The following is a 21,867-nucleotide window of genomic DNA, read 5'->3' on the forward strand; positions in this document are numbered from 1 at the left end:
CAAGTTTGGTTTTTTTCTCTTCAGTCAGCAGTTACCTTTCACACCAATCCAGGATTATAAAACCCCCTCGGTTAATGTTATCAGTCCAAACAAGGAAAGAGGAAAACTCCCTCCCTTGGAAGTTTTGCATTTGTGTGGTGGATGTAGCCTGATCACAAGGGAGGCGGAGAAAGGGAAATTTTAGGGGAATTTCCTAGGAAGCAGAAGGGAAACTTTTTCAGGCTCAAGAGACTGCTTTGAGCTGACAGAGTAGTCAATAAAATGCCTTCATCAGTTTTGTTTGATGCCTTGTCTAGGAGGAAGTCTAACACACTAGTGCCAGAGAATTTCTATTCTCCAAAATTACTTTCCAGCCCAATACAGTGAGATCAGGGAAAATCCTGACCTGCAGATGCTTATTTTTGGCAGCAACAGGCTCAAGGATTACCAGTTTCTTTTCTGGATTGTGACTCCTCTCTCCTCTTAGCTATTTTTAATTTGCATACCCTAGAACCTTTGAGACAAGATGCTATTGTTAGTGATACAATTCCACCAAGACTCAACAGTCAGTTTATTTTTCCCCTCTATCAGACCTATTAGGACAATAAATCTCATTCCTGACCTGTAATGCTACAATCAGTTGGATTTTATATTTCCTAAGAGTTGTGATAAAAGGAAGAAAATTGGATCAAGTTCAGAAAATGTTTATTTTTGTTCTCTGGAAAGGAGTTAAGTATCGATGAGCCTCACAAGTAAATGAGGTTAATTAGTAGCCTGTGCTGTTGTAGCTGCTGCATTGGACATGGAAACATGGGAATGGTGGGTCTGAAAATGGAAACTCAGGGTGCCAGGATGAGAGGAGAAAAAGAAATTGAGATTAATCAAGACTGGTGTAACTTGTCTTGGCTCTTCCCTGGAGAATTATGTTCACTGGTGACTGAACTGAGAGTCCCATGACAGGCACCTTGCTGAGAGTTTGCACACCTGGAAGATAAACTCTGACAATGGCTCCTCTGAGCAAGAGAAACCACCTGAGTCACATCCTGGGTTTTTCTACTCAGCTACACAATGTGGTTGTTTGAACATGTATATAAACAACTGTTCATCATTAAGACTTTATAGACCTGGAACAAATCCTGAGGCCAATAAATGGTTTTAATGAGTTTATTGATGTCAGAGCTACTGAACCAAAAGGAGATGGTCTCTGCCTGAGCTGGTCTCTCTAGGAGCATTGCTCTGTTAAATCAAAAGTGAAGGTGTCTGGGTTTTATCTGTGGTCTGTTTTCTTTTAATTCTTGTAAACAGACCTGCAGCTACAGCTTGTGAGAACTTTTTCAGGAGGGAGGAACTGTTCGTAGAACAACTTTTTCTGAGTAATTGACAGCATTTACCCAGTACCTTTGGTATTCTAACAAAATATCTGTGATTTTCCTGTGGGTTCTGGTGGCACTTTTTGCTATGCAAGAGAATAACAGATAAGCACCGTGGATGTAAATAACTAAGACAAGGAAAAGCCATTTCCTTCTCCAGGAGCCCATCTTGACCATAGTTAAGCACAAAGTACTCATGGAATAAAATATTGTACAATAAAAAGATGAAGTCCTAATAGTTCAAGGACTCTTGAACCACTGACAAAAATAAGACAGAGTTGCCAAATATTTCAGGCTTAAACCTGACCCCTCCTCCCAAAGGAAATTGCCTTCCCAACCACTGCTTTGTGAACATATTTATGAAGTTGAAGCCTATACAGTTTTTAAATGTAAGTGTTCTGGTATCAGAGCAGAAAGTTTCTAGTTGCATGGCTGTGTTGCAAACATGGGAATGTTGAGGTCCAATTAAATTCTGTTCACCAAAGAGGGACACAAATAGGATCCCAAACAGGAGCCACTAAAAGCTCCTGTAAGCACTTCATGCTTGTTTTGCTAAGCTGTAAATAATTGCTCCAAGCGGAGAACAGTCACACAGAGTCAATGGGATGTGCATAAAACATACACCAGAGTTGTGTAGAGGTGCCCAAGTTATTTTGCCCAGGTGCTGGAAGACTGTAGACTATTGGCTTGATAGCTGAGGTGGATGTATTTATGGTCTGAAAGAAAGGCCTTGAACAATCAATTTGTGTAAGTTGGAAAAAGAAGAGTGGGGATCATAAGCACTTCCTGCAGGCCCTCTACTCTGGAATGTTTCTTAACCTTCTTAAGGCTTTCAGATCTTGTTAGTGCTTGGTTCAGATTTAGTTCAGCTAAATAATTTTCTCTCTGAAGCACCCATCTCAAGCACTGTATGCATGATTGGATCTTGTCTCATTCTTGTCCCACCAGCAAAAGAGTAATTTCTGTTCTTAGTGCAATAGCATTGCATTTTTCCCCCCAGTCTACAATCCTGACCACACAGGGAGGTGCTGGCTGCTTTTCAAAGTAAAAAGCTCGGGGTTTGGAAGCACAGCAAGCAACTCCATTCTTTTGAATCACTCTGAAAGACCACTGGTGTTTGCTTCCTAGAGATGTTTCTGTTCAGAACCATGGCACATGAAACAGGTGACATCCTCCCCTCTACTCTTTTCTCACAACATTACCCTGTTCTTCTTGTGGCTCTGTGTGTGTGTGTGTACTATTAATTTCCACATGCTGCCTGCTCTCTCCTTTAGGTATATATGGGGAACTTGTCTTTAGTTTACTCTTCCAAAGTGAAGTAGTTCAGTTATAACGGAGCTCTGGTAGTGAATGGTCTCCTTTCCTCAAAGGGAGCTTAGTTTAGCCACGGAACCCTTTCACCAGTTACTGTGTTTAATACCAGAGAGCATAATACTTGTCATTTGAAAGTAGGACACAGCTGAATGTGGGCTGGAGATTTAATATCAGAAAGCAACCAGATGTTGTTAGGGCTCATAAATGCTGCCCAGATGTCCTGTGTTGCAATAACATCTGGTGATCACTTGATAGTGGACAATAAGGTCATCCCAAGGGCTTTGGTGGAGGTCACTTTACATATGGCCCTGGACAGAAACAAAGTACCTTAGCAATGAGTCACTGGATCAACTTTGCACAACTCTTTTATGAAGGGAACTTGCTGGCTAGGTAGGCAGACTGCATCTACACCAGGGTAGCTGCTGGCATCTCTTTTCTGTAATTGAGAGTGCACCAAACTTATACTTTCTCAGTGTCAGAGATGCCAAACAGAACTTTTGTATGCCTTTGCCGTTTTAAGCATGTTTTTAAGTAATGACTTGAAAAGAAAGAGGAGCAGCTTGTGCAAAACCACAGGCTTTCATGCTATGAAGTATCAGCCTGGCCTCTTTGTGGTTCTACACTTTCAAGATAGGAAACCCCCTGTGAAAGTTTAGGTGAACTTAGTTTTACAGTTTGTTTTCAACTAGCCCCAAAGTGGAAGTTGAGGGTGTGAAATGCACAGCCAAAATAAGGCTTGCAAATTCAGCAGAGCATTGCACTGACCTTTCCCCAGGTGACTGTGCCCTTTCCAAAAGAGCAACATTTAATTTGACCAGTGTTGTTGAGAAGTCTTGACACTCTTCTAGATGAAGCACCCCTTGTATGACATCTCCCTGCTCCCAACATACGCGCTTATCTCCCTGGAGTGCCTGCTTTTTCCTTTCCATTGACTAACACCCTGTAAAATACCTTCTGATGCTGTCTCTCACCAGGAATTTTTCCCTAGGATGATCCAGGCCCAGTAGCTGCTTCTGCAAGGGTGGAACAGGTAGCAGCTCCACTGTTGTAGCTGGAGGAGCCTGCTTGGTCTCTGCAGTGCCTTAGACACAAAGCTCTTCTTGTACAGTAGCAAGTGCCTGTGGCACATATGTTTTGGCACCATTCAAGCTCTTGACTGGAGCTGTGCACAAGTCATGAGATTTTGCAACACAGATAATAACTGTTCTTTGGAAATCCAGGAAAAAGTGAGTTGGAGCATTAGAGCGAGTAGGTCTGTGCCACCGATTTTTGGAAGCGCTATTAATTATGTGTGTTGTACAGGAGCAAATTGCTCCTTGGCTGCATGATGTGCCTTGCGGTATGAAGAGCACAAAGATGTGCCAGTTGTTCCAGCCATCTCAAAAATCAAGGTGTGTGTGAGTGGAAATCTCTAATATCACCTTACAGCTTTCAATCTTTGTGTATCTTCTCCAGGCATTTCAGAGAACCAAGGTAATTTGTGAGGCCATCCAGAACTGAGCAGATTGTTATGACTGTGTAGTTGCAAGGCCAGGCTTCTCAAGTGTTTCTCTGTTCACATATCCTACAGTCATGACACAAACGTTGAGCATTACAGTTGTGATAATTCTTAAACTATTTACTCTCAAGCTCTTCTGACAGTCTCTGTTTTAGTGATCTCTTAAGGTGTATGTGTACCCAAATCAGAGACAAGATCTTGGCTTTCCATCATATCGTACACATTGAGAACTGTAAACACCAGTGAACAGCCCTGTTTTCTGTAAGTGAGAGCAAGACATGTAAAATACCAGCTGGAGGAACTCTCTATATATGTGAGAGATCATTGATTGTCTTTGGGTTTCTCTGACTTAGAACTCCTGCTACATTTTTTAAAAATAATACTATGTTCCTTTATTCAGATCTTGCAGAAAATATATTTAAAATCATAGGCCAAACACTTTATCCATGTGCAAGTACAGAGGCAGGACCATATCTGACTACATTCTCTGGCATTGTGTAGTATACTGTGGATATTTTTTTAGGATGAAAAGGATGTCCATACTTGCATGTCTCAAAGTACTTATGAGTGTTTTTCCACTACAGCTGTTGCTGCTAGAGTAAATAGCTGATTTTCTGCTTTGCCATCAGAATCTAGGGAAGTAGACACTTCCAGGGAGATGTCTAACAAAGCTGCATCTGGAAGGATTTTTGTCGTTGCAATGTGCTAGTTTTAGTCTAGACAGATGTAGCAACTGAGTGACTCTTCCTACTTCTGGGAAGAGATGTATTCCCTGAGCCACTCCGTAGCTGGGCTGTCTGAATTCACATCCTCTCTTGATGCTAAAACTTCTTGAAAACCCATCTTTTTGATGTGCCCAAAGCTCGAGTTCTGAGTGTTTGTGGTAACAGATGACGAGACTTGGGGCCTCAGAAATGACTAAGCTTGGAGTGAAAACTATATAGAAACTTTTTGATTTGGAAAGGCAGGATTCGTTCTCCAATTTGTATTTGCTTACTGGTAAAAAGAGCTGATGCATTCAATGAGAAATTGAGTTGATTGAGCTTTGATGGGAATGTGGCAACTACCTGCTGCTTACCCAGACTGCATCTTGAAACTTCAGTTGGGGCAACAGGGAGGAGTGTTTGATGGGACTTGCTGTACAACTTACTGCATCCCTAACCCTCAAAGGAAAACTGATGTAATGCCCTCAGATAAGAAAGTACAAAGTGCTAGTTGATTAGGGATGTTGTTGTGCATGGTTTACTGGCAGCTGCCAGTGGATCTTTAGAGCACTGTTGAACGGCATTAAACATTACAGCTGCCCTTTTTGCAGACACAACTGTCCATTGTTCGTGAGAATATGTAATGGAACAAGATCCTTTTTCTTCTCCCCTTGCTGACAAGTTTGTGGAAAGTTAACTAGTAATTGCTAGGTGTGATTTGTCCTGTGCTTTACCTGATAGTTGTTAAACAAAGTAGTAGCTTATGGGTTCAACCCAAGGGAGAAATCATTTGTAGGAAGCACTCAAAATATGTTCAGTTTACATAACCTAGTTTTAAAGCACTTCCTCAGAACACTCATGGAAATCTTCTTTAGATGACTTCATGCTTGTAGTTCAAAGCCCTTACATTCCTGTCCTGTAACCAGATGGCTTTATTGGTTTTGTCTCTTACAATGCCTCAGACTTTGAGGACCTCAGAGCTGACCTTGGCACTTCTAGGACTGTTTATTTAGAGGCCTGAACTAAGAGTATTCCATGTTGTTTTTATAATCCTTCATTTGAGCTGTAAACAGTCATTTGGGAGGCTAAGTTGAACTGGCAGCTGAAGGACAGTGAACACCTTAGAGCAGCTCTGAAGCAGATCACAGGTTTTAGAAGTTGAAGCAACCCTATTTCTAAGCAGTTGTTCAGGGATGGCAAAATGTCTGAGCCTTGCAGCCCCCCAGGTTCTGGAGCCACCCAGGTTGACATATTTGCCCTTTCCTCTACAGGGTAAGAGCATGGGGTATCTCTGACCTGCACCTTGCTGGTAGCGAGTCAACGGTGGCCTTTGCCATAACTGGTGTTAACCCACTGAGCTCTGTTTCTTCCAGTTGTTTTGTCCCAAAATGTCCTGCACCATGGGCTGCAAACGCAAGGAGGATTGGAGCTTAAGTAGCACATTTACATCCCCTGTAGATGTAAACATATTTCTGGGTGGAAACTTGTTCATGCCTCTCTCAACACAAAATAGCATTAAGGGAAAATGGGAACCAAGACAATAAAACTGAATTTTAATCAAGGCTATCCTAACTTAGATCCTTCTCTTCCTTCCTCTGATGTGTGGAACACGTCTGCAGTTGGACTGAGGCAGAGACACTCTTGCAACCATGCCAAGGCAGCAGAGCTGCACGGACTTAGACCAACTTGTTCATATCACTTTGCATCTGAGCTGAGTTCAACTTCAGATGTGAGAGTAGTATTTGGAAAACACCTGTAATACAGTGGTTTCATTCCATGACCACCGTGAAAATTGCAGCTGCAGTGAGGCTTTAGAAGTGTGAAATTAATTGTGTGGAGGACAGTCTTTGAGGACAGAAGTTTCCCCGTGAGGAAATTCAAAGATCCCCCAGACAGACCTACCATACAACCCTGCTAGCTCTTTAACTAGGTATTTTGCTTTTTGGTTTAAGAATATTAGGGCTTCATCCAGGCACTTGTGCTGCAGTATCCTGGTGTCGTAAAAGGCGTTTGTGCTCAGCAAGGCGCTGCTGCTTTCTTTGGCATTAATAGATCCCAAATGTGGGCCAAAGCAATGTTTATGGAATTAGGCTTCCCCAGAGCATACTTATTGGATGGATGACAACACTAGTACAACTCAACACACTCTTTTCTGCTTCATTCCTCTGTGGTGAGTGAAGAAATGGGGGAGGAGGCAGTAAAATGTGTTATAGCATAGGGACTTATTTAAATGAGACATTGACAGATGAAACGCTGACCCCTGACTCTCTAGCTTGGCACAGCTATTTCCCAGCCTGTCTTGTGAAGGAGACCTTTCCAGGAAAACCTTTTAGCTTTAAAGCTTTTAATTTCTCCCTCCCCACCACTTTCCCAGCAGGGGACTTAGAAAGTACTAGAGATGCAACACAACGTGGGAACCTCAGGAGAATTCCATTCCCATCCTCACACGTTGCAGCCTTTCTTGTCAAGAAAAATTCCTTCCTCATCTCAAATAAACAAAATCTATCCATAAAAGAATATAAATTTTTCTGTAGGAGACAATAGGACCTCTTATAGGTTCTACTCTATACAACATAGTAGAAAGGAGCATTAGATTCCTACAGGATCATGCCCTTTGTTCAAAAATCTCTCAGAAATGTAACTCCAGTGCTAACTATAGTTCTGCCAGCTGCAAGGAAAACTTAGCTTGCACCCTGAGTTGTCAGAAACATTGCTATTGGTGAAGAATGTGTGGAGTGAATAAGTCATGGGATGGCCCTCACTTGGATATATGGAAGAACTGGAACAGTGGTGACACTCCTGTTGCCATGTCCTCTCACCTCTTGGGTTTCACAAATGCTTCTGGGCATCTTTTTCTTTTTTTTTCCCCTCACCATTGCTGTTTGAGATATGTCCTTCTCGGGATAGTAAACTGCATTTGGGTAGGAGGAAACTGTCACCTTTCAGAAAGTAAGAGTTCATGGTAATGGAGAGAGTAACTGCAAACACAAGTGTGTTTTTGGAGCAGTTCAGTGTTGTTTACACTCTTTGTGGTGGTGCAGGAAAAAAGACAACAACAGCTCCTCCAGAGCTGGATAGCTGGAATATGTGCTGTTTCTTCAGATGTATTCAATAGTCAGTTGGCATCATGCAAGGATGCAGAAGGAACATACAGCAATTCCCTTTAGACCCTGTAAATCTCTCTTTAAAAGCTGGGCTGCCTCAACAAGGGAAATGTAGGGGATTCTGGATGCTCTTCCCTTTCCTGATGTCAAAATAAATTAATCCTCTTGAGAAATTATGAGAAGGATCTGCTTGGCTCTAGCTCTGGTAACTCTCTGGTAACCCATGGCCACAGCAATCATTGCTCTGGCAAAGCTACTGATGAAGGAGCTGAAAGCAAGTTTGCTTTTACAGAAACTTATGATTCAGAACTTCAGTACATGGCAATGTAGAACATGGGAAGCTCAGATGTTAAGAAGCCAGAGGTGAAATGATTATATCTCAAATGTGCTTAGCCGACAAATACATTTGGACTCTACAACTAACTCTCCATATTCATAAACTAACGGGAGGCAAAAAAGAAAAATCAAGCAAATAGTAGCCTCCTTCATCTCATTGAGCCTAGTCTTTTCAGTAGCTTTGCAAGGACATTATAAGTGAAATAAAATAATACAGAAAAGTACACAGTAATGTATGCACAAGGAGGTGTGAGAGAAAAATACCGCATGCAAAGCTAAGCTGTAGAAATAATTTTAAAAATTCAACCCCCTTACTGTTCTCTGAAAAATTCGTCTGTTTTGTCTATCCTCCCCACTCTTTATTGAAGTTGCATTTTTCAACTACAGCAAGCAAAAGCTAAATTTCACCCCTCACCCGCACTCTTTGTTTATAGGGAAAAAAGTGAACTTGGAGTGAAACTTTGGGTATGAGAAGCTAGCATGACCTGACAATGTGCACTTGCAGCCCAGAAAACCAACTGTGTCCTGGCAGGTTGAGGAAGGGGATTCTGCCTCTGTCATGAGACCTCACCTGGAGTATTGTGTCCAACTTTGGGGTCCCCAGTGTAAGAAAGATATGAACCTTCTGGGTTCAGAGGACTCTATGAAGATGGTCAGAGGGCTGGAGCACCTCTCTTATGAAGGCAGATTGAGAGAGTTGGGGTTGTTTAGCCTGGAGAAGTGAAGGCTTCAGGGAGACCTCAGAGCACCTTCCAGTATGTAAAGGGGACTTACACAAAGGCTGGAGAGGGACTTTTCACAAGGGCATGTAGTGATAGAACCAGGGGGGAATGCTCTTAAGATGAAGGAGGGTAGGTTTAGATTAGATATTAGGAAGAAATTCTTCACTGTGATGATGGTGAGGCACTCAAATAGGGTGCCCAGAGAAGCTGTGGATGCCCCATCTCTGGAAGTGTTCAAGGCCATTTTTGGATGGGGTTCTAAGCAACCTGATCTAGTGGAAGGTGTCCCTGGTTGTTGAAGGAGGGTTGAAATGAGAGAATCTTTAAGGTCCCTTCCAACCCAAACCATTCTGTAAAAAGCAGCTGAGAGAACAACTATACCTAGAATTAGCTACTGCCATAACATGAAGATTCTTTTTAGTGATGCAGAAGATGGCTGTGATTTTATTTGTTTAGGACTCCATGTAAGCAGGAGGAAAAACTTAAAAACATCCCAGCAAAACCAAAAACTCACTATCAAAACTAACCTTTCCCTACTTCTAGTAACAGACCCGACTGAAAACCCAAGCCAGTGCAAGTTCTGGTTTGCCTCTTCTGTAAACCATAGGTGGTAAAGGTGCCTTTGGCCAGGTGCTGCGCTGATCTGCTTTGCCCAGCCCTGTGCTGATCTGAGCTCGTCCCAGGTCAGGAGCAGCCAACTCCTGTGAAGTATAATGAGGAGCTGCAATTTGTACTTCCCCATCAGCACAGGGAATTCATGCCCGGGCAATGTTACACTAGGACAGTGGCACTTCTCCAGACCCTGTTAGCACAGACACCTCTGCACCACACCCTGAGGTGTGGTTAGGATGTGCCTGAAGGCACTGAGGTGCTGTTTTAAAAATATCTGAGCAGATGTGAACTGAAATCAATTACTGGAATTTAAAAACATATGAGCGGATGTGAACCGAAATCAATTACTGGAAGTCTCTGAGGCTCAAGTTGCTTTGAAAAACCTGACTGCAGGTACATTCACAGTGTATACACATCCCCACATGCCTCTGAAAATTGTCGGTGTTCAGTGAGATACTTCACTGACTATATATTCACATCCTATATGTGTGTGTATATCTAATGGACCGTAACAGAAAAACATTTTGTTGCTCAGAGGACATTTCATAGTTTTTCCTTTCCTCCCCTTCTGCCTCTCACCTGTGGAAACAAAGCTCAGTCACTGACACGTGCATGCAGAGTCCTGTCACCTGGACTGCCACCTTCTGTGGATGTTTAGAAATGCTCAGCTTCCACAGGAGACAGTTGGCTCTTATAGGTTTCTTGTCCAGAGTGAGAGGGAAGGCTGTAACACAGTTCAGAAAAGGGCTGTGAGAGACAGAAACCAGCTCAACCTTTTCTATGGATTCTGAAGTACTTACCATGGAAACATGGAATAGTTGGAAGCGACACTTAAGGTTCATCCAGCTCCAATCCCCCCTGCCATGGTCAGGGAAACCTTCCATGAGACCAGGTTGCTCAAAGCCCAATCCAACCTGGCCTGGATGCTTCCAGGGATAGGGCAGCCACAACATCTCTGGGCAACCCCTTCCAGGGCCTCACCACAGTCACAGTAAAGAATTTCTTCCTTACATGCAACCCAAATCTATCATCTTTTGGTTTAAAATCATTGTCCCTTGTCCTGTCACTACAGGGCCTGGCAAAATGTCTTGTTTCTTTTAAGTCCCCTTTTAAGTACTGAAAAGACAGATTAAGGTCTCCCTGGAGTCTTCTGCAGGCTGAACAACCTCAACTCTCTCAGCCTGTCTCTAGAGGAAAGGTGTTCCAGCACTGACCATTTTTGTGGACCTCTTCTGGTTCTGCTATGACAGGTCCACGTCTGCCTTGTGCTGGCAGTAAGCTGTAGATTACATTTGCAATGATAAGGTGGGAAAAAGCCAAAAAGCCCCCTAGAGAGTTGACTGCACCTGTGTATGTGTGGTTTGGTGGTAGTTTGTTTGATTTTGCTTTTTTTTTTTTTTTAACAATATATAGGCTTTTTCTTTTGCAAAGGCTTCTCTAGCAGGCAAAATCTGCAGAACTGGTGCCTGTTCTACCAAAGGATCAGTCTCTTGAATGTGGTATACACACTCATGCAATCTTATTTTAGGGCTTTCCTAACTGGAGACAGTGTGCTGGAGACTGTTGTAATGCTCATCTTGGTAAATATTTCAATGACCTGGTCTGTGTTACAAGAAGAGGGCTCCATGAAAACTTCCTACCACCTCCTCTTCCTTTCCAGAAATACATAAATAATTCTTCTAGAATGAAATGTCTGTGCTAATCTTTTCCTTTACATTACTTACACTTGTGTTGTCAAGTTAAACTCAAAATAATGGCAAGCTTTCTGATTTAACGAGAGCTGAAATTTGTAGCTGTGTCATTTCCCTCCTTGCTCGGGATTCAGTTTTAATCAACTTGTGAAATATTTCTATTTAGCTTTCAAAAAGGCAAAATTGTCTGTCATGAGCTGGCTCTTGAGAGGTCTGAATTCACATGGAGGTGTGATAGTTTGGGCTTTGTGGCATCAGTTGCTCTGTACTTTTCCAAGGTGTCTCTTTCCCTCCTTCCGCTCTCCCTGCGCTACCTTGGTGGTGGGTACAGTAAAGGGAAGAGATGAGCTATCAAGAATAAAAACAGATTTTAAAATTGGGAAGCTGTCTTAAATGCCCTGCTGTAGGGACTGGTGGCTGTGTAGTTTTTCTGTTTGGTTTTGTTTGTTTGGTTTTTTTATTTTTTAATTAATCTAATATAAATCTTCCATCAAAACTCGAAGGCAACAAGTCTGCCTGAAACTTACTCGTGCAACTGTATTTTGTTCTCTTCTTTTTCAAAGTCCACCAGTGGTTAAAACTGAAACCAGGGTGACTTGTGGCTTGGGAAAACCCTGCTATGCAGTTGCTTTCCCTCTTTCTTGTCTCTTCACTCTTACACTTCTTTACTAGCTGCAGACTGCACCTCGGGTTGTGTGATTGTGTGTGTGCTGCTCAGTACCCTGGGGACCCCTTACCTTCCTTGCATGGGGTTTTTTAGCTGCTGTTACACACTGTCTGTTTGTAAACAGTGACCATTCAGAACCTGAGAAGTTATGTAGGGCTTCCTTTTCGGTGTGACTAGCATGCTGAATGTCTTCAGCCTTTTTTTTTCTTGCCCAAATGACATTTTGAGGCAGTAAGTGGGATTTGATTCTTTTCAGCCAGTTCATTCTCTGAACTTCACTAAACTGAAACTCCCCATGCAGCCACTTCTGTCAATGTGTCACATTAATGATTAAAGATAAACAAGAAGGTTAAAGAGCAGAAATAAAGGCAAAACTGTGTTGTGAGAAAACTAGTTAAAAATACCTTTTGGGGTGTCAGGTGAAAGCTGCCTTTTGTTGTAGTGGTAGTCTTAGCCTCACTTCTCATTTTGCAGTCTAAGCACACCCCAGCTGGCAGCCAGTGCAGGGGAGTGGAGCTACAGAGCTGAAACACTTTAACTGGGAAATCCCTCAATCTGTATTTTTTTCCGCTTCAGCAAATTGTCGCTTATGACAAAGAAAAAAAAAATAAACAAGCCAAACCCAGATCGTTTCTTTTTCGTTTTTCCCGTGCCTACATCACTTGAAGCAACTTTACAAGACCTTAGCTGAAAAGCCATAGCCCTGATACTGCAACTTTAGCACTTACTAGTACAAGACAGAAAACTTGGTCTCTTGCTTACCTCTGGAATCTCTTGGTATCTTTTCTGCATGTGCTGAGATCCAAACGTGCTGCTAAGAGTCACTTCTGCCTTGAATGAGGAAGTGCAGGAGCGGGACAGGATGTGGAGCAATGACTCAGATGCTGAGGGGCTGAGTTTCTCGAGACTAGCTGAGGAATAAAAGGAATTATTATTGAGGGCCTATTGCGTTCAGCCGACGTAAGGACTTGATTTACCAATAGTAAAAGCTCATGAACGTTCAATGTTCCACCTTTCGTCTTTTCCCAAACTTTAGCTGCTTATGATAATGCAGTGTTCAGGTGTTGCATTCCTTTCTAGGAGGACTGCCTACCTTTAGCCCTATAAAACATATGGCCTTTGTTAATAAGCATTTCTTTGCACGAATGTGCTACTTGAAGATGTTCAGAATAAGGATTTTGCTAATGTCTCTGAAACNGCTCTTGCTTCTTAGCTCAAGCAGGCACTTGAGACTTTGCTTGATTCTTTCTATTAAGAACAGAAAATGATTAAAAAACCCTTACGTTCTTACAATTAGTTTTGACTCACATTCATGTATTTAGCTTCCTATACAGCTGAACACAGAGGCTACCACTTGCAGTTTCAAATCCTACCTTTGCAAACTCTACAGTGTCAAAAAAAGCTCTGTTTCTTTTATTTGCTCTGCAGTCAAGCACTGTTGCTTCCCTGGCTCTCTGCTTTTGATGTGCAGGTACTGAGCAATGTTTACCCCTTACATTTCCAGCCAACCATGGTAGAAGCCTTTCTTTTTCTCCCCTAGAGAGCTCTTGCATCTCAGTGAGATGTGGACTTGGATGTGGGTGCCTGGCATGTTCTGCTATGGCATTTTGTAAAGAAATTTAAGTTTTTCTTTCTATGGGTATTTGCAAGGAAGGGCATTGCTTCATTGATTTTTTTTTTTTTTCTTTTGCACATAGTTGCATAATTGCACAATTCAGAACTTGCAGGAAAATATATTTGATAGATTTTGTCCAACTCCTCTATTTAAACTACCCTTGCTTGGGTAGTCTCTCTTGCATTGAATTGAATGCTTCTGTCATCTCCCTTTGTTTGCTTTATAAGTGCAAACACACACTTCTTAATGCACTGTTAGTGTTGAACTTTACGTTATATAAACATGCCATAAAAGGCATACCCACTGATTTAAAATAAATTATTATTAGAAAGTATTAAATAATGTTAATTATTAAAATGAAAGAGTAATATTTTAACCACTGTTCTCACTCCTTTTAAGTCCTCTTCTTGGGTGAAGCAGAGAGCTAGTTAATCATGCTGGATGAATTTAAATATTAGTATGGAACACTCATACCAAAAAATTACTTAAACTTCGGAATGTCTGATTTTTTTCTTTTTTTTTTTCTTTTTGTATTAAACTAGAAGTTACACAATTGAAGAAAGTCTAGAAAATCATGTTTCACTGTGATAGAAAACAAACAAAACCACCCACGCTCCACTTTAATGGTTTGAAAGGTAACACTTGATAAATCAGTCAGCTTCATGGTAGAATTTCAGCAATACAGTTTCTCACTCAAAGGATATTGTAATGGAATTCCTCATTCTCTCCTGTGACAGCGATGATCCTGAGTATTTCCTGGGGCACTTCACTTTGGAAAGCTTTGAATGCCTGATGCAACTCACATTAGATGAGTGGTAAGATAGAGTAGAGGAAAATACTTCTGAGTTTGTAGAAGTTGTTTTTTTGTCTAGCACTGAAGCACAAAAGTGGAAGGCTTCCAAGACTATAATTCCTGATGAAGGACCAAAAATGCCTATGGCTGTACTAATGTAATGAGAAAGAAGTGTTGATGGGTTTTTCCCCCATGCTCTTCTGAAAGCTACTCTTCCAAAAGATCCTACTCCTAACCCTACTCTGAGAACTTCTCTCACAACAGCAGAAGTATTGTCCAAGTTAAACAGAACTGTTGCAATCTGACTCAGAGATGCTCTGCCCTGCTCCAAGTAAAAGAAAATCCCTCCATAACAAAGTTTGAGAATGTAAAGGTGTATCCTTAATGCTTCATATGCTAATTCCTTCTTTATGTGCTTTGAACAAGTCTGAGATGCTACACAGCCCAGCCTAAATTTAAACCATCAGTTGAGGTAATTTCTCAGTGTCCAGTGATTTGAACAGCCTTTTTCCAGTACATACCTTTAAAGTCCTAGGTCTCTAAATACTCCAAGTTTTTCTTGTGTTTGGTCTTTGGAGTGCATTGGCATGGTGATTAAATACCATCTAGGGAAAATATCATGAGAATGGAAAAGCTGCTGTTGTCCAGCTTTGTGCCTAAATAACCTCTGTGTCTTCCCTTCCATCCCTTTCTCACGTTATTGCTCTACTCCCATCTTGTAAGAGGAGGTAGCAGAATACTAATGCGTTCTTTCAAAACCTCTCAGTGTAAAGAAATACAGGAGTCAGACACCTCTGGTCATCTAATGGTCTGGAGAAAAGGTTGTGGGCCTGGAGGACATGGCCATACAGTTATTACTCAATTTGATTCTCAGTGATAAAGACATGGAAATCGTGCTGATCTGTGATGACTGCTCACCAGGACAAACCACACCAATATGTACAAGGCATGTGGTTGTGTTTTGTTTTGGAGTTGGTTTTAGTTGGGGATTTTTTTCCTCAGTCTCCTTATTGCTCATGTGACAGAAGTGAGATGCTGTGATTGCTCAGTGTTCCCCAGTGCTACACTGAGTGTGGTTAAACATGAAATAAAATGAGGACCTGGCAGCAGTGCAATGTTGCCTTATAATTGTTTATCTTGACAGAAAAAAAAAAAAGAAAACACTGAAAAGGCTTTTTTTTCTTCTCACCCTTTCTGTTTTTCCAAGGAACTCCTATTAAATTCAGCATGGGTTGAGTGACCTGAAGGAGACTTTTGTTACGGCTATACACTTTGCCTGGGTTCTTTCAAAATCCAGTCACAAGGTTCCCAGTATCACAGAGTGGTTGAGGTTGGAAGGGACGTCTGGAAGTGGTCTGGGCCAGCTCCCCTGCTCAAGCTGGGTTACTTGCTTGATCTTCAGACAGCCTCCTGCGTGTGTGCTCACTTCCTCTGGTCCTGCTGGGCACTACCAAAGATAGCCTGGCCCTGTCCTCTTAGCACCCTCCCTTCAGGTATTTACATACATTGATGAGATCCCACCTGAGCCTTCTCTTCTCCAGGCAGAACAGCCCCAGCTCGCTCAGCCTTTCCTCACAGAAGACATGCTCCTGTCTCTTCATCACCTTTGTGGCCTTTCACTGCACTTTCTCTGACAAATTCGTATTTCTTTTCTATGAGGGAGCCCAGAATTGGATCCAGATCTCCAAGAGTGGTCTCATCAGTGCTGAAGAGAGGGGGAAGGATCACCTCCCTCAACCTTCAGGCAATATTTTGCCCAATACAGCCCAGGATAACATTAACCTTCTTTGCCACAAGGACACAACACTGACTCATGTTGAACTTGTTGCCCACCAGCACACCTCCAGGGTACTTTCTGCAAAGTTGCTTTCAAGCTGGGTGGCCCCTACCATGTATGTGGGGGTTTTTTTTCTCCGAAGTGCAGGACTTTGCACTTCTCCTTGTTGACATTCATGAGATTCCTGTCAGCCCATTTTTCCATCCTGTTGTGACCCCTCTGGATGGCATTACGACCCTCTGGTATATCAGTCACTCCTGCCAGTTTGCTGTTATCAGCAAATTTGCCCCATCATCCAGATCATCAATGAAGACTTTCAACAGAACTGGACCCAGTACTGATTCCTGGGATACAGTGATAATTACTGGTCTCCAGCTGGGTTGGGTTACTGATCACTGCTCTCTGGATCAAACTGTTGAGCCATTTTTTAATCCACCTCACTCTGCTCATCCAGCCCATACTTCATTCAGCTTTTCTACGAGGACCATTATGGAAGACAGTGTCTGCTACTCCCCCCTTGACTACCAGTCCAATCATTTTATCATAGAAGTTTATCAGGTTGGTCACACATTAATTGATGAAGCCATGATGACTACTTCTTATGACTTTCTTGTCCCTCACATGCCTGAAAATGGATCCCAAAATCAGCTGCTCTATTGCTTTCCCCAGGGATCAAGATGAAGCCAACAGGCCCTGTAGCTCCCTGGATCTTCCTTCTTGCTCTTGAAGTCAGGAGTGACATTTGTTCTCCTGTAGTTCTCTGGCACTTCTCAGAGTTGTCATGATTAATCAAAGATTATCAAGAGTGGCCTCACAATGATATCTGCCAGCTCCCTCAGCACTCGTGAGTGCACCCCATCAAGGCCTGTGGACTTAGACATGTGCAGTTTACTTAAGTAAACCTGTTCCACTACCACCAAGGGCATGTCTTGCTCTCTTGAACCTTTCTCCTGGTCTCTGAGACCTGTGATTCTTGAAGGCCAGTCTTCCTAGAAAAGTCTGAGGTAAAGAAGGCATTCAATATCTCAGCCTTTTCCATGTCCTGTGTGACCAGGTCCCCTGTCTCCTTCAGCAGCAGGCCCACATTTTCCCTAGCCTTCCCTTCCTTTTGTCTCCTATGTATGCATAGAAGTCTTGTTGTCTTTGAAATCCCTGAATGGATTAAATTCCAGGTGGATTTTGGCTTTCTTAACTGTGTTTTCTGCATGCTCAGAGAGTGTTTCTTGATTGCTTCCATGTTACCTACCCTTGCTACACCCTCTGCATGCTTCCTTTCAGTGCTTGAGTTTTGCAGGCATCTTGGTGGTTTTGGTTTTGTTTTGTTTTGGTTTTTTTTTTGGTCTTGCTTCTTACTTGTTAGGATGAATGAAACACAGAACAAAACTTTGTTGAGACATGAAATCCTTAAGCCAATTCATGTACTAAAGACTATTGCCCAATGTCTTGTTGGTTTTCAGTCCCTGAGGCTCCTCACTTCAGTGTTTGGAGACATCCAAATATTCAGTACCTTCACGATGATGCTTTTAGGTTGTATAAATGTGCTTTCTCCCCTCCATTTGCTGTATCCTGCATATTTGCTAAAAGGCTTCCAACAGAAGCAAGATACAATCTCCTTTGCCACTCAATACAACTCCCTAGGCAGTTGTCTACACTTCTGCTAATTTGAATAACATGAATCATATGCATTCCAGACTAAAGCCAGAATTTTTTCATCACACAGAAGTAAATTGATAGAAGAATGAAGGGTTTATATAGTTTAATCTTCAGTATCTGAATTATAAACTTGCATCCCACTAAGTACTGCTGCAGACTGGACAAGGGACCTATGTATTTTCCTTTGGTGCTATGTTAGCATATTGCGACCTTACAGTGTTCCTCTTTTAGTTGTAATTTTTCACCTCTGTGTTTATAGTCAAAATGGCTTCTAAACCTGCTGGCAGAATACTCCAAGAAACTGAGTCTTGCATTTCTGACTGTTACTCATCATAAGTTATTAATAGTGATGACCTTACCTGGGATTATTAATAAATGTGAATTTTTCTCTTTGCCTTGCTCCCCTTTTGTTATCAGATGAACCAAATAATACCTACAGTCCTAACCAGGCTCACTTCAGAAGAAAAGTGCAAACTTAACTTCATTTGTTGTTCACAGCAGAAGGCAGCAAGGGTTTTTGAATTAGACAGTACAGACCAGCAGTAGCTATAGTTTATCATACCCATCCTCTCTATTTTGCTGAACCTTCATCATTCTTCAATTCAGGTGAAAACAAAGACTATTTACATCATGCTAGTGAGTACCTGAGATCTGTGTACTTTATTTATCACTTTGGATTTGGCTGTAGACTGAGGCTGTCCAGCCCGTGGGAAGCACTCCTGGTTGTGGCTGGTTTCACTCATGTCCACATATTTGAGCTAACATGTTACGTGGCTAGGACTCTTATCCCAGGATGAGGGGGATGCAAAGATATGAAGAAATAATGAGTGCTCATGCTGGCTTTTGAGACACTTGAGCAACTGGGAAGGTCCTTTCATGGTGCTACTAGGGTAGCAGAAATTGAAGCAACACGTTCATTTGCAAAGGAAGAATCAACAGTCAGCAGCATTTTTGTCCAAGAAATGTTCTTTTAGGTTCTGGCAATAGGAGATACTTGGCAAGGAAGACACATCAGGCTGAGGCCTAATGACCTGAACATGCCAGCAGAAATGGGAACAAAAATTCAGCTTGACTGTGAGAAAGGAATGAGAGTGAAACCGACTTTTCCTACTTTGTCAGTCTGATCCCTTAAATGATAATCTTTCAGGCTGATCAATTAGCTGTTTCTTCCTCTCCGCAGTCGCTTTTCCCCCTTTTTTTGCAATACCCTGCAGTGGGTGGTTGCCTGAGGGCTCAGGATCTCAGACACTCAGGAGGGAGGATTCACTTTTTCTGTAAAGGTGTTCATGACTGTATTTGCCACGAGGCTTCTGGGCTTTCCTAGGGAATAGCAGCAAGCACTGGGAGGCTTTGAAAGCCTAAGTTGCTCCATGTGTCTGTGCTTTCCTCCCAGCATGAGCGAGACACAGGGTAGACTATTTCAGTTGGAAGGAACCTTACAAGGATTATCTAGTCCAACTGCCCGACCACTTCAGGGCTGACGAAAAGTTACAGCATGTTGTTAAGGGCACTGTCCAAATGCCTCTTGCACACTGACAGACTTTGGGCATTGAGCACCTCTCTAAGGAGCCTGTTCCAGTGTTTGACTACACTTTTGGTAAAGAAATGCTTCCTTGTGTGAAATCTGAACCTCCCCCAGAATCATAAAATATCTTGAGTTGGAAGGGACCCATAAGCATCCTGCTCCTTGCAGGAGCCCCCAATCACAGAAATGTACTTTGGAGGTCCAGCAGAGTCACAACACTGTCATCTGCAGTCCTTCAGTGATGCAACTTGTCAGACTAATGCTAATTATGGGAGTGGTTCTTTCATTTAGGCACAGCAGGGACACCATGAAATCCAAGAGCAAAAAATCCCCTACAACTTGGTTTATGCATCACCAACTATTCTTTATGGTACCTTGTGTGAGCTTTGTCAAGCCTAAAGCATTCATTCTAAGCATGACCAATGAAACTGTTGCACCCAAGGTCACAACCCTCCATGAGAGACACTCTCTAGTCCTCATTTTTGGGTGGCTAAAGTGCACATGTTCTGTTTTCCACTGTCTCTGCCATGGAAGAGGAGCTGCCTGGGGCATTCCTGTGGTTCATGTTTTAGGCTGCTTTCCAAAAACAGTCAGCTCTTCTTCTAAATCCATTTTCTGCCCTCTTGATCTAAGTCTGCAAGCCTAACCTTGTCTTACACAACTGCTGACAGCCACAGTGGCTTGAGTGTCCTCGAGCCTTGGTTCCCCTGTGCAAGGCAGGGCTAAGTGAAGCTTAATGCTTTTCTCAAGGCATGCAGGTATTTTTTTCTTTTGGTCCCTCGGACAGCTTGGTTCACATCTTCTCTAAAGGAGAGATGCTTTCCAGGGCTGACTGAACCATTACATGCATTGAGGCAAAACATCCTGGTTTAGCTCATGGCAGCCTTGGCCGTGATGGGAGTACTCCCCTCCTCTGCAGGGTGCTCCAGTCCCAGGGGCAAAGGAATTTCTCTTTCCAATTTGATGAAATTTGAGCTTTGAATACAGTACTGCAGATCCAGCCACTTGCTGTATTTTGTAGAGGGTTTTTTGTCTCTCAAGGGTTGTATTCTGTAAATATTATCAGCAATTCAAGTGCCAGTTCTGCAGGTGCTGTCTGCAGTCCTTTACCCCTGATCTATCAGAAATTGGTCTAATAGTGGGAAAAGTCTTTAGTTCAGCAGCATCTGCTCTGCTTTGAGTGTCCGAAGGCCCTCACAGCTCAACACCTGCTCTGTGGATGTGACACACAGAGAGACCAGGCACTTTGTTACCAGGGAAGCATATAGCAGTAAGCCTTCAGATATTTCCTTGGCTGTCATCTTGGAAATAAAGTACTGATTTTTACCTCAATTTCATGAGAGGAGGCACAAGTTTTCCCAGTGTGAAAGTTCAGGCAGGTATGATTAAGTTGCTGATGTTTTTGCCAACCTGCAGGGGGAGCAGCAATTCAAGAGGGCAAAAAAAGTCTGTGCTGTCTTGGCAGTGAACAGTGAAATGAAGTTTGATATGCTGGGGTGTGGGGAGATGGGAGTATCAGCCTTGCCTCCCCGAAAAGTAAATAGTCTGAATGAAAGCAGTGATGTTTGCATCCAGTCTGTGACAGTCCTCCCACTCAGACAAGGTTTTTGTGGGAGCCACGTGCTTTCTTATCTCCTTGCAAAAGTTGACCTGCATTTGGCAGACGGCTCCATTGCACGTTATCTCTGCTCAAATACACTTCTGTGTGCTGCTGCACCGTGCTCACCTCTGAAATTATGCTCATTATTTGCATGGGATTTCCAGGCAGCAGAGATATGTTATACAACTAAGTATTGCCAGGCTGGGTGCTCTATCCCATCAGCTGGGAGTGCAGTGGTTGAGATTATAGCATGCTCGTGAAACATGTAGTGAGAGCTGTATAAGAGAGCTGGGCTGTAAAGCCAGACCTACACAGGAGGGGGTTAGGGTCCCTTTCCAGCTTCACAGCCAACTTCTTACCTGGCTTCAGTTCAGTGGTTTGCTCCTGGCTGTTTGGAGCAGCGTTGCCTGGAGATAAACTAAACAATTACTTTCTTTCCCTGCCTTCAACCCCACCCCAAAACTTCCGAAAAATAGCAGGCAGGGGCACACCTCTGTGCCTGGGACTGCTCCTAGCTGTGAGGTGCTCAAGCTTGAGCACCTGTGACCTGGGAACATTAAAACCCCTTTTAATGCAAAAATTGGCATAGTACAAAGTACTAGCAGAGGTCTTTGACATGCGGATTATATATTACTGTTTCCTGAGGCTTAAAGGTCTATTGATGCAATAAATGCAGCTACAGAAGTTGGTGGATTTCTTTTGCCAAGTTTTCTGTTTCTGGGAGCTGTTGTTTGACTTTGTTTGTTTAGAAATAATTTTCTGTCCAGATATGTTGTAGTGCAGTAGGAATTGCTAAAAAATGAAGCTAAGGCACACTGTATAAAGCTGGTCAGCAGTTGCCATGTTGCCAAAAATGTTAATGAACGGCACTGGCTCACTGTGTGCATGCCTGGTGCATATACCAGAG

General features: G+C 42.6%; 1 protein-coding gene across 3 annotated transcripts in view; it reads right to left on the reverse strand.

Moving 5' to 3' along the window:
- LOC108495390 (myelin-oligodendrocyte glycoprotein-like) overlaps nucleotides 1-12,873 on the reverse strand; it is a 33,187-nt gene extending 20,314 nt beyond the window's left edge. For 2 of the 3 annotated variants that reach the window (XM_017811048.1, XM_017811046.1), the window contains exons 1-2: nucleotides 12,760-12,873; nucleotides 10,219-10,363 (exon numbers count right to left, since the gene is read on the reverse strand). The gene's annotated coding sequence lies outside the window, so the exon portion shown is untranslated. The remainder of the gene's footprint in view (nucleotides 1-10,218; nucleotides 10,364-12,759) is intronic. The other variant, XM_017811047.1, reaches the window with a different exon arrangement.
- Between the last annotated feature and the right edge of the window lie 8,994 nt (nucleotides 12,874-21,867).

This window comes from Lepidothrix coronata, unplaced genomic scaffold, assembly GCF_001604755.1.
Source record: "Lepidothrix coronata isolate B3197 unplaced genomic scaffold, Lepidothrix_coronata-1.0 Scaffold30, whole genome shotgun sequence".
Classification (NCBI taxonomy): Eukaryota; Metazoa; Chordata; class Aves; order Passeriformes; family Pipridae; genus Lepidothrix; species Lepidothrix coronata.